This window comes from Lepidochelys kempii, chromosome 3 (assembly GCF_965140285.1).
Source record: "Lepidochelys kempii isolate rLepKem1 chromosome 3, rLepKem1.hap1, whole genome shotgun sequence".
Taxonomy (NCBI): domain Eukaryota; kingdom Metazoa; phylum Chordata; order Testudines; family Cheloniidae; genus Lepidochelys; species Lepidochelys kempii.
In genome coordinates this window covers 44981399-44997855 of record NC_136382.1, presented here as the reverse complement: position 1 = coordinate 44997855, position 16457 = coordinate 44981399, and the positions used below count along the sequence as shown (strand labels likewise).

The 16457-nt window shown below is 41.8% G+C and overlaps 1 protein-coding gene across 2 annotated transcripts in view; it reads left to right on the top strand.

Annotated features, from left to right (window-relative positions):
* CSMD1 (CUB and Sushi multiple domains 1) overlaps positions 1-16457 on the top strand; it is a 2003711-nt gene that overhangs the window by 85327 nt on the left and 1901927 nt on the right. The window lies entirely within an intron of this gene.

The following is a 16457-nucleotide window of genomic DNA, read 5'->3' as shown; positions in this document are numbered from 1 at the left end:
CAGGGTAGATGCCCCTGGAGATTGAATGAGTCACCTTGGCCAAGAGCACACATGGAGTCTGTGACAGAGCAAAAAATAAAACACAACTTTCCATATTCTTCTTTCCTCGTCTAATTCTCTTCCAGCCCAAGTCATTCTTGATCCACTCAACAAGGAAGTATTTCTTCTGCTCTATCCATTTTCTAGCCCTATTGTCTTTAACTTTCCTCTTTCAAAGTTGAATTGCCAGGGAAGTCTCCTCTGAAAAGGCGTCACCTAACATAGCTTAAATTAGATAGGGTGTAATCTTTATCCTCTCCTGAATCTGATTCTGTGTGAATTTTTCCTATATGATTTCAGATACCACTAGCCCATAACTGGACCATGCTACTTAAATACCTACAAAGGTACAAGTGAAAAACACCTATATTTATATACCGTGGGACATATATAAAAAAGACTCCGAGCTGTCAGCTCACCCATCGTTATTGTGCATGTCTTGCTCAGTTAATTAAATATATACTTTTGGCATGTATTGACTTGCAATTGGTTATTAGTGTAGGAAACTCCAAAGTCAAAAAAATAGCCTTGTTGAACTTATTTTTCCTGATTTTTCAAATGAACCTTTTCTTGCCCACAGTAGTTATAGTAAAGGTCTGAAGGCTGAAAATGGAGATAAACTTTCAAAAACAGAGAGAGGAACTCAGCAATTTCAGACCATTCAATCTAGCCAGCTTTCTGTCCACCTTATAGTCCATTCATCCAGTCCATACTTTTTCAACTTGCTGGCAAGAATACTGTGGGAGACCGTATCAAAAGCTTTGCTAAAGTCAAAATATATCATGTCCACTGCTTTCCCTATATCCACAGAGTCAGTTATCTCATCATAGAAGGCAATCAAGTTGGTCAGGCATGATTTGCTCTTGGTGAATCCATGTTGACTGTTCCTGATCACCTTTCTCTCCTCCAAATGCTTCAAAATGGTTTCCTGAGGACCTGCTCCATGATTTTTCCAGGGACTGAGGTTAGGCTGACTGGTCTATAGTTCCCCGGGTTCTCCTTCTTCCCTTTTTTAAAGATGGGCACTATATTTGCCTTTTTCCAGTCGTCCTTGATTTCCCCCGATCACCACGAGTTTTCAAAGATAATGGCCAATGGCTCTCCAATCACATCAGCCAATTCCCTCAGCACCCTCGGATGCAGTTTCTAAATAATCCTTAACCTGTTCTTTCACCACTGAGGGCTGTTCACCTCCTCCCCATACTGCATTGCCCAGGACAGCAGTGTGGGAGCTGAGCTTGTCTGTGAAGACAGAGGCAAAAAAAGCATTGAGTACTTCAGCTTTCTCCACATCGTCTGTCACTAGGTTACCTCCCCCATTCATTAAGGGTCCCACACTTTCCCTGACCATTTCTTGTTGCTATCATACCTGTAGAAACCCTTCTTGTTACCCTTCAAATCCCTTGCTAGCTGCAACTCCAGTTGTATTTTGGCCTTCCTGATTACACCCCTGAATGCTCGAGCAATATTTTTATACTCCCTAGTCATCTGACCAAGTTTCCACTTCTTGTAAGCTTCCTTTTTGTGTTCAACAAAGATTCCACTGGTATAAACAAATACCACAGAGGCAAAAGGGGATTGATTGAATTATAGTTGCCATGAGAACCATAACTTGCTACTACTTCCTGACTTAGCAGATTTAAAATCTCATCCTTAATATCACATCACTTTACATCTTTGTCTTTTATGAAAAACCGTTTTACTTTCATAGTCCATCCATTCCAAGGTATACTTCTTCAGCCGCTGCACTGTATATTTAATTTTGTTAATTCCTTCAATAGGTTTAGAGGCACTTAGTTCTCTGAAGATTGTTAAGCAATACTGTCTATATGTTTTAAGCATTCATTTAGCTAGTAGCCTAAAAATGCCAATTTTCTAAGAGCAAAGTCAGCCATAAACTACCTGTAAGTTTAGCTGACAGTAGAAGCTCTCAGATTCTGTATTGATGGGTGTAATATGAGTGTTTGTATGGACAGATAAGACAATGAAGAGGAAAAGTAAACAAAGGGCTTTAAAAGGACATTATGAAGAGAGTCAAACTTACCTTCCAGAAGTAAATGATAAGCTTTACATTAGTCTAAGCTACTGATATTTTAGCAGGTAGCAAAATACTTGAACCATAGAACAATCTTCTAAAAGAATGATTCAAAACCTGGATATGTCATGGCATGGAGCCATAAAATGATATATGCTATTATGACTGCATATATAAGCACAGAATTGGAGCTCGCAAGATAGAGTGCAATGCATGATGCAACTCTACACTAGGATTGTTTGAAGCAGTAATTCCCAACAGTGCCAATCCAGTGGAAGTCACATTTTTAGAAGCTGTGGAAGAACCACTGCTGAGGCATTTTTAACCACTCCGTGTAATCCTGCTATGAGCAAGGTCAGAGAACAGTGATTAAAAATTCCTAAGCACTGCCTCTACAACAGGTTCCTGTTGAGCTACTATTACGGGAGCAGCAACCGATGGGAATTACTGATTTAAAAAAAAACCCTAGAGCAGACAGTCTCTGAAATTGGCAGAGGGTCTTTGACCCCAGATGTAACCAAAGGAACTGACAATAACTGTACACAAAATTCTGAGAGTTCTGTCTTAATCGGTAATGTTGAGGCACTGTGCAGTGGGGCAGAATCTCCATTTTCACTTACTCCGTATCAGGAAAGGCCATTAATATGATGAATGGGGCCATAAACTTGATTGTCAAGATAACATTAAAAGTCACACAAGGAAAAATTGCAAATTGATAAACAATACGCATCCTCGTTAACTTAGCCTGTTTAGGGTTCATTAGAAGGGGCTTTTGATATGAAATAAATCTTGTATTTTTAGATTTAAAAAAATGTACCTCATAATAAAATAGACTTGTTGAATAAAAATTAAACTGTCAATGTTAACACAGGATTTTTAGAAATATTTGGAGTTTTTTTTATTGTTATTGATATTCAGTGGTGTTTGAAAGTGATTTCTACTTATTAGCAGAGTTATTTGACCACACTATTGACTTTTTATAATCTTACTTGTTGCATATAACAATCAAACAATGTTAGTGAAAATTATCTAGTGATTACAATATTCTACGTAGGTAAACATAAATTTTGTTTTCAGTGTGCAGAGTTAAATAAGTTTAGAATAAGCCAGTTATAGAGACCACTTTTTTTTATTGTCACAGTACAGTGTCTTATCTGAATATGTTTAATTTTCAAATAATTTTATAAAATGTGGAATACAACAATTCTAAAAATGAATCTTTGGTCAAAGATTCATATGTCAAATAAATTTGTATTTGCTCGCATACCAAATAATGGACCTGCTAGAACTATTGTCAGATATTTATGGAAAAGTTTGCAAATCCCAGAAGTTTCAAAACTATTAGCATAAGTCACTATCTGGAAATTCTTGCTGGAAGTTTGCTGTTCTCTATGTTGTTTGTCGGGTTTCTTTATTCATTGTTTTAAAAAGTTTCCATCACAAATCACGTAGCTGTAATAATGATGTAGGTGACTACTCACATTCCAAGAATAGCATAGTTAAAGCGAACAGCTTTTGCAAAACAACCTCTGTGTTGGTAATTGTTCACTAAATATTCAGTGAATTTTTTATGAATAACAAGTACATTAGTAGAAATGAAGATGTTTGCAAATGGCTTACAAAGTCACACAGGAAGTCTATAGCACAGCCAAATGACATATTTCCTTCTCCTAAACTGATTATCCTTTGGAGAAAAAAATCCTGCATACAGCCCTTTGCCCTAGAACACTAGAGAGAGAAAAATACATGTTTATGTTTATTGTGTGCAGTACTTAAATACACGATAGATTAAATGTGGGCCAAATCCTCATGTGGTGTAAATCAGAGTAGCTCCTTTGAGTTTAATTGGACTACACTTGTTTAGACCAGCTGAACAGCTGGCTCTATAAAGCAAATATATATATATATATATATATATATATATATATATATATATATATATATATATATATATATATATATATATATATATATATATATATATATAAATATATAATTAGATAGATAGTACCCAGGTCTCCTGCAAGTTCTGTGACTCACCGTCAAGACTATCCTTCCTCCTGGAAGAATGCTTACATGCCTCTCTTGGAACTATGTTCGTTTTCTTCAACTCCAGTATATCTGCAGAAGTGCTCCAAAGCAGCTTATGTAATTGTTTGCTTCTATTTACTGACTGAGCCTTGTCTCCCTTCTGCTTTCTGGTATAGTTTAAGGTCACAGTCTGGGTTAAGGATGAAGATTGTCTGTCTGTGCTTCAGAAACATCCTAGTAAGGCGTACTGAGGCTCGCACTCTTAATGATGTTGATTACTTTCGGATTGGAAAAGTGGGAATGTCTTGTTTCCTACCTACGATGCATGCTCTGAGATAAGCTTGGAACTGCGTTGCTTGCTTCTATGTTGCCATGCAAGTTCTGGGTTTCACTTTGAAAGCACAATAATGGCATGCTCTGGAGTGTCCCTTCAAACTGTAACTAGCACACAGTATCAGATGAGGCAGACTGGTGATGTCTTATGAACCACACAGTGTAGCTGGTACAGGAGGCACCAATCTGAAGCAGTTAATTATTCAGCTGAAGAATCCTGAGCCTGTTGGAGCTCTGCTATTGCAAAGCCCTCACTGAGCCTCCAGTGTGCCCTTTTACACAGGCCACAGAGGGATGTATTATGACTGACATGACAGTGTGCATTTCTTCTGCATTGTAGCTTTGGCTATTCTGCTGATGAGATCATGAGCAATAGTTTACTTTGCCAATATGTTCTTGGTTTCTCATTTATTTCATGCAGCCTGTGATACTAGGGTTGCCAACTTTCTAATCGCACAAACCTGAAAACCCTTGCCCTGACCCCTGCCCCTTCTCAGAGGTCCTGCCCCCACTCACTTCATCCCCCTCCCTCTGTCGCTTGCTCTACTCCACTTTCACTAGACTGGGGCAGGGGAATGGGATGCAGGAGGGGGTGAGGGTTCTGGGGTGGGGCCAGAAATGAGGGGCTCAGGATGCAGGAGGGGGCTCTGGGATGGGGCAGGGGGTTGGGATGTGGGAGGGTGTTAGGGCTTCAGCTGTGGGGTGGGGCTGGGGCCAAGGGGTTTGGAGTGTGGGCGGGGGTATGGGCTCCGTCTGAGTGTGTGCGCTCTGGGGTGGGGCTGGGGATGAGGGATTTGGGGAACAGGAGGGGGCCAAGTGCTGAGGCAGGGGGTTGGGGTACAGGAGGTGGCTCGGGGTTGGGGCATGGGGTTGGGGTGCAGGCTGCTGGCTCCAGGAGGGAGTTTGGATGTGGGAGGGGGCTCAGGGGTGAGGCAGAATGTTGGGGTGCAGGAAGTAGTGAGGGGTTTGGGATCTGGGAAGGAGTTAGAGTGTGGGAGGGAGTTCCAACCTGGGGCAGGGGGTTCGGGTGTGGGAGGAGGTTCGGGGTGCAGGTTCCCCCCAGGCAGTGCTTACCTCAGGAGTCTCCCAAAAGTGGCTGGCATGTCCAGCTCCTAGGCAGAGAGGCCAGGGGGCTCTGCACGTTGCCCCCACCCACAGGCGCCACCCCCTCAGCTCCCATTGGCTGCAGTTCTTGGCCAATGGGAGCTGCAGAGCTGGCGCTTGGGATGGGGGCAGCACACGGAGCCCTAATGGCTGCCCATGCGCATAGGAGCCGGACGTGCCAGCCACGTCCAGGAGCTGCATGGAGACAGGGCAGGCAGGGAGCCTGTTTTAGACCTGCTGCGCCACCAACCAGACTTTTAGTGGCCAGACAGTAGTGCTGACTAGAGCCATCAGGGTCCCTTCTCAACCGGGTGTTGCAATCAAAAACCGGATACCTGGCAACCCTATGTGATACATATTCCTAAAAGGGGAAAAAATTGAGCTTTTGGGAGGAACGTTTGGTTCTTTTTACATTGTTTTTGCAAAGGCTTATTTAGAGCATGGTTTGATCTGGATGCAGCACAAGTACTTTGCTCTGGCAGAAGAAACACTGGGGCTGTAGTCTAGGTAGCATTTTCTTAGAGCAGAATTCACTTGCAACAGACATGCTTTATTGGAGAAATTGAGCCTTCACTTGCACACATACCAGATGACATGCACGCTAACTTGACCAGTGAGAACTACTACTGTGCCCAAGTGTTGGAATTTTTACCTGATCACTGTGTGTTATGGTGAAGCAATTTCAATCACTTATGTATGCACAAGTGACCTAAATGCACATGCGGGTCTTAGCCTCTTTAAATCAAGTGTTAAATGTTTGTTCCTGGCAATTACAGATGCTTGTATGGTCACACCCAATTGCATACATTCCATGTGGAAGCCCAGTTAGAGTGCCTTTTGAAAATTAATCTGTTCAGCCAAGTGTCTTGTGACCAAAAGGGTAGTATATCAGGGTAATTTAAAGCAATACTGCATAAAAACAGAGCCTGGTGGCTTAAAATAGCAAAAAGATTACTGCTTTTTCTCCTATTTCTGTTCATTTCCCATTGACAACAGTGTTCATCCTTGTATTTGAAGCAATTAGTGTCAAATGAGTTCCACTTTCAATTCTTAGAGACTAGTCTACTTTTTTTCTATTAAAATCTTACATTCTTGTTCACCATTTTCCCCTCAAAATTTAGAATTTCTGATTTATACAGAATTTACATAGGCCTACATGTTTTAGTCATACTAAATGTAAATACATACGGTCAGTTCTACAGGTTTGAAGCCTGTAAAACCTGTAATCTAATTAATGATTGTAATGAAGTATACAGAGAAGTGGTTCTCAACCTGTGGTCCGCAGACCCCTGGGGGTCCTCAGACTATGTCTAAGGGGTCCGTGAAAGACTAAGATTGAAAATTGACTGAACAGAACTCAACTATATACACCTCTACCCCAATATAACGCTACCCGATATAACACAAATTCAGATATAACACGGTAAAGCAGCACTCTGGAGCGTGGGGCTGTGTGCTCCAGCAGATCAGTGCATCAGCATGTCTGGCTCCAACATGCTGCTCTGAGCGGCGTGTTAAGGGGGCCGGGCCGGAGTGGAGGGGTTGGATAAGGGGCAGAGAGTCTCGGGGGGCAGCCAGGGAGCAGGGGGGGTTGGATGGTTCGGAGGTTCTGGGGGCGGGGCGGTCAGGGGATGGGGAACAGCGGTGTTGGATAGGGTGTGGGAGTCCCGGGGAGCCTGTCAGGGGGTGGGGGTGTGGATAGGCGTTGGGGCAGTCAGGGGACAGGGAGCAGGAGGTTGGGTAGGGGGTGGGGTCCTGGGGGTGATTAGGGATGAGGTGGTTGTCAGGGGACAAGTAGCAGGGGGGCTTAGATAGGGGTGGGGTCTTGGGAGGGATGGTTGGAGGCGGGGGGTCTCTGGAGGGGGTAGTCAGGGGACAAGGAGTGGGGGGGTTGGATGGCTCGGGGGTTCTGAGGGGTCAGTCAGGGAGTGGGAAGTGACTATTAATAACGGAAATGCTAGAGGCCAAAGCAGGTTCGATATAACATGGTTTCACCTATAACTCGGTAAGATTTTTTGGCTCCTGAGGACCGCATTATATCAGGGTAGAGGTGTATAGAGGAAACAGATTTCCAAAGGGGTCCACACCTCCATTCCAAATGTATTAAGGGTCTGCAAATAAAAAGAAAGGTTGAGAACCAGTGCCATAGAATATTAAAAGGCAAAGAGATACAATACATACTTTACATGTTTCCAAATTCACAAAGTTTCTTTATTTCTAAAGAAGTGCTCAGAATGTCCCTGTAGTTTCATTTGCCGGTGTTTCTCAATAGAGAGATCTTGTTTTCCAGGTTCTTGGAGAAGAGCCTTTTTATGAAGGGAGCAAGTACTTTCGGGGTCTTGGGAAGACTGTTAAATATTCTATCACTTCTCCGCTCCCCACCATGTGTTGCTGAAGCAGCGAAAAGCAGTAACACACACAACACATTTCCGAAGTTTTAAGAAAAGCAAGATGAGTATGAGCTTTCCTGGGAGCTTCTCAGCATCACTTACATTGATATTTCAGTATTCATACAGCACTTACACTGAAGTGGTAAACTGAGCAGTTTGGTATGACATAATTCTAGCCTCTTTGAATTAGTGTTGGCAGTTAGATTACTATTATTGATAACGCCTGCAAGCAGGGAACCATTAGGGTGTCATATACTTAGCAACTTAATATGACATAATACTAACCTTTCAAATGTAGTCATTGCAGTTAGGCTGTATCCCAAGGGTCCCCCTGTAAATATAAGCATAGGATGCAACTTTTCGAAGAATTGCCAAATTATTTATACTCAGCGACACATGGTTTACTGTTCTGGTAGCATTTTCTATAGAAATATTTTGCTTTCTGTTGCTTTAACTGGGAAAAAGACAAGTGAATAATAATAATAATTAATAAAAAAAAAGAACCTTCGTATTGTATTTAGGGATGTTTAAATGATAAACATGGATTAAAATAAGAACCAGCCCAAACTGAACATAGTCTGGAGCTATGAAAAAGTTTGGTTAGGCTAAATGATAAAACCAGAAATCAAACTTATGAAAATAAAGACAACCAACATACATAACTTCAGATATGCAGATCTTGGTATTAATAGGAATAGCAGAATTTGCATATGAAGAGCGAATATAATTAGGATTGTTTGACGTGAAAGAGAGAATAATTGTATTTTAATAGTTTACAAATTGAAGGTCACTGAGTGAGATGGAATGGGTTGGTTTTTTGCACATGGTTGTGAATCCAAATATAAGGAAGCTCAATTGATTGTTGATAGAATCATAGAATCTCAGGGTTGGAAGGGACCTCAGGAGGTCATCTAGTCCAACCCCCTGCTCAAAGCAGGATCGATCCCCAATTAAATCATCCCAGCCGGGGCTTTGTCAAGCCTGACCTTTAAAACTTCTAAGGAAGGAGATTCTACCACCTCCCTAGGTAACGCATTCCAGTGTTTCAACACCCTTTGAGTGAAAAGTTTTTTCCTAATATCCAACCTAAACCTCCCCCACTGCAACTTGAGACCATTACTCCTTGTTCTGTCCTCTTCTACCACTGAGAATAGTCTAGAACCATCCTCTCTGGAACTACCTCTCGGGTAGTTGAAAGCAGCTATCAAATCCCCCCTCATTCTTCTCTTCTGCAGACTAAACAATCCCAGTTCCCTCAGCCTCTCCTCATAAGTCATGTGTTCCAGTCCCCTAATCATTTTTGTTGTCCTTCGCTGGACTCTCTCCAATTTCTCCACATCCTTCTTGTAGTGTGGGGCCCAAAACTGGACACAGTACTCCAGATGAGGCCTCACCAATGTCGAATAGAGGGGAATGATCACGTCCCTCGATCTGCTCGCTATGCCCCTACTTATACATCCACTGTCACCCCTAGGTCCTTTTCCGCAGAACTGCTGCCTAGCCATTCGGTCCCTAGTCTGTAGCGGTGCATTGGGTTCTTCCGTCCTAAGTGCAGGACCCTGCACTTATCCTCATTGAACCTCATCAGATTTCTTTTGGCCCAATCCTCCAATTTGTCTAGGTCCTTCTGTATCCTATCCCTGCCCTCCAGCGTTTCTACCACTCCTCCCAGTTTAGTATCATCCGCAAATTTGCTGAGAGTGCAATCCACACCATCCTCCAGATCATTTATGAAGATATTGAACAAAACCGGCCCCAGGACCGACCCCTGGGGCACTCCACTTGACACCGGCTGCCAACCAGACATGGAGCCATTGATCAAAGCCGTTGAGCCCGACAATCTAGCCAACTTTCTACCCACCTTATAGTGCATTCATCCAGCCCATACTTCTTTAACTTGCTGACAAGAATACTGTGGGAGACCGTGTCAAAAGCTTTGCTAAAGTCAAGAAACAATACATCCACTGCTTTCCCTTCATCCACAGAACCAGTAATCTCATCATAGAAGGCGATTAGATTAGTCAGGCATGACCTTCCCTTGGTGAATCCATGCTGACTGTTCCTGATCACTTTCCTCTCATGTAAGTGCTTCAGGATTGATTCTTTGAGGACCTGCTCCATGATTTTTCCGGGGACTGAGGGATTGTTGGTTTTGTACGTTATGCTGAGAATAAGAAAAGTACGGAAGGCAGAGCAGTTAGCAAGTGAATGAGCATTAATATACTAAGGGCCAGATTTTTAAAAGGTATTTAGGTGAATAAAAATGCAAATAGATGCCTACTGGGATTTTCAACAGTGCCTAGGCACCTATCTCCCATTGACTTAAATACCTAAATACCTTTAAAATCTGACCCTAAAACTTGAAGCCATTCTTTAGAGCTAAGTAGGCCACAAGTTTGGCTTGGCTTGGCTTGGCTTTATAAGTGCTTTCACATCTACAGAGAGATTTTCAAAAGTGCTCTGCATTGGCTTCACTCTGCTCCTGTCGAGGTGTTTAAAAACTTCCATTGACTTTAATAGAAGCTGAACCCTTTTGAAACTCCCACTTCTATTGTTTTAGGGGACTTCTGTTACCTTTGCTACTGTACTTAAGCTAAATAGAATAAGAAATCAGGCTATGTGAGTTATATATTAGGAGAAACTTTCTATCTATAGGGTAGTTGAGCTCTGGAATAGGGTTCCAAGGGAGATCATGGAGTCCCCATCAATGGAAGCTTTTAAAACAAGATTGCACAAACACCTGTCAGGGATGGTCTAGGTTTACTTGGTCCTGCACAGTGCACGGGGTTGGAATTGATGACTTCTGCAGGTCTTTCCAGCCTGGCATTTCTGTGGTTCTATGTACTGGAGTCACTCTACGAAAGACAGACTGAAAAGTTTCTTGGCCAGCTTCAGAACTGGGACTGCATAGAAGCAACCAAGCATTTGCGCTACAGCACCACAGGCCAGGTAATACATCATCAAAACCACTGCAGGTAACTTAGCTGTGAAAGAATTGGTAAGCAGCAGGCAGAGGCAACCAAACATGAATTTCTAAGGGCATCACACAAAGCTTTAAAGAACCAGGGCAAGTCAAGCAAGAGTACGCAGATAGCAGCAAGCATCCACTTGGGATCCAGTGTCATCAGGGCAGGCAACAGCAGCAGCCAAACAGACAAGCAGTAGGCATTAAAGCCAAAAGGATAAGACAAGCAGTGGGCAGCACTACAGGTACTAGCCAGCCTAGTGACAACAGCAGTGGTCATGAGGCAAAAAACATCTGTGCAGGATTTGGGAGCAGACAATGGAGATTCACAATGTTGCTTGGCAGCATCGGAGGCGTAGCCATCAGAGGAGCCAGAAGTAAAGGAATAGAGAAATTATTTTCTTAAACAGCAATTAAAACTGAAATAAATAGTCTGCTGCTGTGTTCACCTGATGACTATTGGTGTTGCTCTCCTGTTATCTTCTCCATCTGCTTTGAATTCATTTCCAAAGTTTACCCTCTTAAAAAAAGTAATTCTTAATTTAAGGAAAAGAGTAACAATTAGCAGACACACATTTTTATTGGGTTGTGAGCAATTAGAGCATAATGAGGGGGGAAAGAGATCTCACACATATGCTAAAAGGATTTGGCAAGTCCTGAGGAACATATTACATTTTTAATATGTTCTTTCTTGAGAAATCTGCCATTTTGATAAATGGTTTTTTCTCCTGAGCGGGAACTTTAGGATTTGGCCCAGGGTAATGAAAACATTATTGAAGAGAATAAATAACATCCTATATGGGCCAGGAAGGGAAACTAGCACTTAGGAGCAGAGGAATGGCCTCAGCTGGAACCTTCTGGGAGCAAGTGAGAATGAATTTCCCAGAGTGAAAGCACAGCTGGACCCTGTTGTTCACCATCTCAATAGACCTGAATTGGCCAGGATTCCCCCCACCTCCAGGGCAAGAGGCCTCAAGTAGCCTCTCTGTCAATTCATGGGTTGGGCTACAACTTAAGGGAAGTGCAAGCTTCCAAGAATGGAGCTACCCCCCACAAACAAACTACCCCTCTGAGAGGAGCAGAACACTAGTGAGATGGGTGTGTCAACAGGGGTCTCTCTGTTCTTCCCTAAATCTGTTGTATAAATATATTGTATATTTATCATAAATGTGTAAAATACAAACAAAAAGTTGTAAGGCACTACTGTATCTATAGTACTAGCAGAAACAGAGTACACTCTTCTTCTTGGGGCCCACTACTTCAGTCAGGCCCTTCTTTCCATGTCCCACCCCCACTCCACAAGCCGTTTGGAATGACTCCACAGGGAACTCTGAATGCATGACAGACATGTGGGGTCCGTATTATGCTTTCCAGTTTTATCTGGCCATATTGCTACACTTACAGACTGACCAGTGCCGGCTAGAAAACAAGAGACAAGCTTTTTTTCAACATTTTGTCCCACTTGAGGTGAAAAAATTCATCCAAATTTTGAATTTCAATATTTTTGACAAGCTCTAAACCAAACTGAGTGAGACATACAGGTATCTTCTTTAAACAGCAGTGATAGCTGATATATTTCAAATTACCAAAGTCTCTTTTAGGTTTATGAAATCACACAAAGTAATTAGTAAGGGGTGTTTGAAAATTTTCCATCAAAGCTGTTTTTTTAAACAGAAAATTGGGTTTTCAACTATACAACATTTTTCATAAAAGGAGATTGTTTTCTGGGAGAAGTTTGGCTTTTTGTTGAATATTGAGCAGGACAACAGTGTCATGCTGTCTGGAGTGGCTCATGACCATAAGTGCCTATCTCTGGGAAGACTGTCAAAAACACAACAGAAACCCCAAAGTGGTGGTGTGTTCTATAATTGGATTTCATCGAGTCCATAACAAATGTGAACTCCTGTATCATTATACCAGTCCTACCATTGAGTCACAGCAGTCCCATTACATGCTCCCAACTATCTTGCGATCCAGAAAAACTGGACAGTGATAAATGGTCACTTACACCACAAATCACACCACATTCAGGTTGCTCCAGTCCGAAGAGACTTGTCACTTACCCCCAGATCATTTGGTACCCTTGATCTTACACCAAAGACAAAATCTGTAGCCAATCCTGTAATAACCTATCTAAAGGTTTATTAACTAGGAAAAAGGAATAAGAGAGTTATTTACAGGTTAAAGCAAGCAAATATATCCATACAAATGAGTTGCCATCTAAATCCTAAGAGTGACAGAGTTGTAGTGATCCATCTATTCCAAGTATCTTTCAGGATAGACCCAGGAAGCAGCCCCTGTGGATCTCTGGCTTCAGTTTAGAGTTTCTGGTCCTTCAGTGGTCAAAGAGCCAAAAAGATGGAAAATTTTCCTGTTTATTTCCTTCATTCTGCTTTCAGACCCACACTTTCTTGCAGGTAGCATTTCCCAGGTGTTCGAGGGCTGTTAACCAATCCTTTGTATTGTGATGATCCTTGATGATCCATCTGATTTTGAAAGGACTGGATGGGCTGGGGTGGGTCAATTCCCCTGCCTGAATTCACAAGTTCAGAGCAAGTATTTTCAAAGTTATAAAGCAAAACTTAAATATTTTTTTATAACAATGAATACAGGGATTGCAAGTGAGATTAATGCATGCAGCGATTCAAGCATTTCATAGATTCTAAATACATTCTTCTCAGACTAATACATATTTTGAGCAAAACTAACATTCAGGTGACATGCTCTGGTCTCCAGCTATGAGTTTGTCAGTTCTTAGTTTTTGCCTGCAGCCTGGGCAAGAGCTCACACCTGGCCGTCCAGCATCACAAGTAGTATTTCCTCTGAATACAGGACTGGTGTGTCTAGTTTCTGGAGTCCACATTTTAAAACAGATGTTGAAAAATCAGAAAGGGTTCAAAGACTTCTAGAAGAATGTTTTTGCAGTCTGGAAAATCTGCTTCATACTTCAGATGCTTAGGCTTATCCAAGAGAAGGTTAAGAGGTGGCTTGTCCTGGGTCTGTAAGTACCTGTATAAGGAGTATCTTATAGTAACAGACCATTTTAATCTAGCAGACAAAAGCATAACAAATGCCTAGAAGTTAAAGCTAAAAATATCCAGATCAGAAATGAGGTGCACACTTTTAATGGGTGAGGGTAATTAGCCATTGGAAACACTTACCCAGGGTAATGGAAGATTCGTTTATCACTTGAAAATGTTTACATCAGAAATGGAGGTCATTGTAAAAGAAATGTTCAAGCTCAAATAGCAGCTAGGAATTATGGGGTGAAATTCTGTAGCCTATATTATGCAGGAGGTCAGACTGGATGATTATAATGGTGCCTTCTAGGCTTAAAATCTGTGAATATACAAGTCACGTACAACTTCCTTATGGTGTGCCAAGCTTACTAGTACTTGTAATAGTGCCCTCCTATCCAGGATGTTATCAGAATGATAATATTGTCAAAAGCAAGCTTAATGAAAAGAAATGCAGTTATATGAAGCTAGCTTGGCAGAGGCTCCACATCCTCATCAAAGGTCCTTCAAGAATTACTAGGATTATTACACACACAGTATTATTTTTTAATATGTCTTTCAGAATTGTCCTGGGAAACAGAAGTTACTGCTAATAAAATAATGTCCAGGAGTGGCCAAATGAGACACCATTCATGGTCGATTGTGCAGATGTCTGAAATATGATTGTGTGTGCTCTCTGAGTTCCACTGGGCACCTTGAGCTTGTCTCCCTCCTCACTGGGGCTTGAGTATGCACATGGGCTCTGCTAGGCTCCATTGTGTTGGCTCTTTCTTGATTTGGGTAAACAAAATAAGTGGGGAAATCTCCCAAATGCCACCCATCTATGGAAACAAAATGAAATGTCATTCAGTCAGTTGTGGATCTGTGACCCTTCTTTTCTTTTCATGGATGAGGAATGAAATAAGAGTTAATTTCTTCTGTTTAACAATCTGTTCCACATTATATTTAGCTGTGACACTCCAGTACATTTCTCAGACCCAAAGAAGAGCTCTATGTAAGTTTGAAAGCTTGTCTCTTTCACTAATAGAAATGAGTCCAATAAAAGATATTATCTCACCCATCTTTTCCCTCTAATATCCTGGGAGCAATGCGTTACAACAGCACTGTAAACATGTAGCAATGTTGACAATTAAATTACCATCACTGGACATCTGAGTTAACATCACATTAAGATGAATGGGGCATTACTCCTCTCAAAGTTTATTGTCCCAGGCTCTCTGCAGACTCAGGCAGACATCCTGGATTTACACTTGGTTTACATTTTACAGGTTTTCTCCATCATTATAACAGAGGCTTACTTTTCTTAATGAATGTGTACCAGCCCATTCTGAGCTGTGCTCTTCTGTAATCCTGCATTCCTCTGAAATCCTAGAAATTTTTCACTTCTGTTCTTTCTTTTTAGTGCTTCACTTTCAGACTGTGTAGCCAGAGTATAGCTTTGATTTATTTATTTTTTGCCTCAGAGAGGATACCTTTCTGTTTTCATTTGTGCACAGGACATGTGAATATGGCTGAAGAGAGATGAGGAAGAAGGCATTTAGAACTGACCTTTCAACTCCCTTTCTTTTTAGTTGACATAGACTGGTTGTATTAGTTAACAGCCTAGCAGTGGGAGTTTTTGAGTCATCTTACAGATACACAATGGTCATCATTAAATTTTAAGGTTGTCATTAACTGTGTGTCAGGGAAAATAGATCTCAAACACTGCTCCTCAGGGCTCCTGGGTAAGCACAGGCTACTATCCAGGCACTGGCTAACTACTGTCAGAACAGAAGCTGAACTCCACCAGAGGACCCCAGTCTTGGACTGCAATTGGCCAAATGTTGGGGTTCCTGATTGGTTCACAGCTTCTATATAAACCCAGCACAGGAACAGGAAGTTGTCCATGCAACTGGGTTCTCTTTGCCTTAGAGTTCTCCCCGTTTGATGCCTGTGCCAGCTGTTGATCTCCTGGTAATCTGACCCTGTCTGTCTCCTGACATCTAATTCTTGGTTTTCCCTCTGATCAGTCTTGGACTCTGATCTCCTGGTCTCCCAGTTCTGCCTAACACCTGCTTTGACCACTATGTCAGACTGCCCATGTCCTGGTTGTGACACTGTGTCAGTTTGAGCAAGTCATTTTTACCTATTTGGGCCTCAGTTTCGTCACCTGTTAAATGGGGTTGATGTAACTTACCACTGTAAAGCACATTTCTATAAATGGAAACAAATACTATATAAGAGCCAAGTATGAATATTTGAATGTCAACTGCTTTACTGTATTTGCATGTCCCCTTTGCCTCTGATTTTAGATAAATGGTTCAAAAAAAGATACATAGATATAAAGCCGTGGAGCTTTACAATTCTGCTGGATCTGTGGGCGCTCTTCTGAACTGCAGAGAAAATTCCACAGTATTAAATAGTTCTCTTCAAAAGATCCTCTCTCTGTGCAGAACTGGGAGGGGGGAGGGGGGATGGAAGGGAAATGCCGAGGATCCATCCAACACATTCAAAGGGGTCTGTTTAAAATAGAATTAATATGAACATATTTACTTTTGAAATTA